Below are 2,398 nucleotides of genomic sequence, written 5' to 3'. Positions count from 1 at the left end.
CATCGAAAGCTGGAAACCTACAGCTTTTACCGATTCGAGTCCAAATGAAGGTCCTTGTCAAAGTCAGCTAACTATGGAATTCCCCGAGCCTGAAATGTGAGAAAATGAGGGTGGTGAGATTATAAAATCCCAGTGAGTAAACATATACCATCTAAAGTATCTAAAGTCGAGTAAATGGAGACAATTAAAATAAGTCATCATACTGTAATTTCATTACCTTTCAGTTCATTTCAACCAAATAAAATCAATCCATATAAATCGAGTAATCAACTTGACTTATGAATTTCTTAAAACTTTGGCTCGTGTCAAAACTCATACTCGGTGATACCTTGCGCAGGGCATCTAACCGAGTCCGCCAAGGCTGTTCAAATTTTGTATACACTTAAAATATATTTTAGTTTGAGAAAAATACAGCCGTTCCTTGGTGTTGGCTGAGTTCCTCTTCACGTGGTGGTTTGGCGTGAAGTGAACCCTAAGCTTTACCCCAGGAGAAACCCTACGCGCCTCTCTGTTCGAGGTAATAATATAATGGAGTTTACCGTGCTCCTCTAATAGGCTGGTCCACGGAACCCCCTCTGCAGTAAATAATTAATATATAATCCACCAATCAATAAAATTCATTCTAACATGGCAATTTATCGCAACCTAGCCTCTCAAGGCTGAATACTCAGTGCAAATAATTCTAACACCAAAATCAGTTTAGCCATTCATGCTCATATATTGTCATAAGCCATTCAATTTAAAACCATAAATTTACAACACAAGCAGGCAGTCTCCAATTACTCTATTTTTAAAACCAATATTCGATTTCTTAGAAAATTTATAAAATCATTTGATAAAATCACAATTTCTCTTAAAACATAGCAATTTACCATTTAAACCCATTTTCCATAAAATCACACAGTTGTATAAATCTACTCTAGATAATTAAGACGATAATAAGTTCACTCACTATTCTAGGAGTCGATGTACTCCTAATCCCAGTCTCCAAGCACAATCTCTGTACTTTTACCAGTGTATATTGCTCACCACCTATCCACAATGTACAATACATAATTCATCACATCAATGCTTGACCATTATAAAATCAATTCAGGCTCGGTATATATGCATGATATGATATACAACTTATCAAACTACCGCTTAAATGCGGTGCTGACCTAATTCGGCCTATTGTCTCCAATTTAACTCCAAATCAATTCTTCTCACTTTCTTTACTCTAATTATACCTAAATTACCTCCATGACTGTGAATGAGATTCAATTTATCAGTTTCGGTAGCAAATTACGAAAATACCCCTAGTGGGTAAAAATCGTATTTTTGCTCAGAAAATTTTCATTATTTTTCTAGGCTCATAATTCATCATTTCTTAACCAATTCTCCTAAAATGAAAATCAAATTTATCCTCACTCAACACATGATAAATTCGGCCATTAATGATTGTGGGAGAACATAAATTCTTTTCTTGTTGTTTTGTTTCTAAATATGCTAAACTAACTTAAAACACTAACATAATTTAAAATCAAATTAATCTAACAAGTTTCTCTCTCCTAACCCATTTTTTCAGAATTGAATTCATCATGAAAACATGTAATTAATCATAGAAAATAAAGAGAAATGCTTGGGAATAAGAAAACTCAAGCTTAATAGAAAAATCTCACATTTTTCACTTAATTTCCTTAAAAATTCACACTTTTTCTTTGATTTTCTCTCTTTAGGGTTTTGTTTTTGTTTTCTCTCTCTTCTTGCTGGTTTGGCCGGCCATGGGGTGGAAGATGAGCTGATTTTTGTGCCTTTTAAAAAGGAAAATAATAAATTAATAAAGGCATAACACGTGGCCTCATGTCATTGGCCCGTTTTTAAAACTTTAAAAATTTTAATCATTTTTATCTCCACCACACAATTAGTCAATGGTCAAAATGAGGATAAAGGAAGACCATGTGCTGGAAAAATGGCCTGGTGGTGGAAAATTACAATTTTGCCCTTGGGGTGGTAAAATTACCATTTTACCCTTTTACTCCAAATTATATCGAAATTAAAATTTTTCACTTCTAAACCTCAAATCTTACTCAAATAAGTCAAATTATACTCCAATAAGTCAAATGGGGCCAAAAAATCTTTTCTAAAATTCTCATTTTGTCCCTAGGTGGCAAATGACCATTTTGCCCCTATATAGCGAAAATTCTGGTTTGACTTTAAATTGATCCTCAAACTCCGAATCACCATATTAAACCATTCTGGGACTTTAAAATTCTTAATTTCATCGTAAATTCTCTATTTGATCTAGTTTGAGGCTTAAATCAACTTTATTGTACCTCTAGGTACAATACCGACTTTTGTAAATTTTTCGGGACTCTCCTAGCATGCAAACATGCTATCCATCACATGTATGTCATGA

The sequence above is a fragment of the Theobroma cacao genome, chromosome 3 (genome assembly GCF_000208745.1).
Source record: "Theobroma cacao cultivar B97-61/B2 chromosome 3, Criollo_cocoa_genome_V2, whole genome shotgun sequence".
Classification (NCBI taxonomy): domain Eukaryota; kingdom Viridiplantae; phylum Streptophyta; class Magnoliopsida; order Malvales; family Malvaceae; genus Theobroma; species Theobroma cacao.
Note: the sequence above shows the minus strand (reverse complement) of the source record.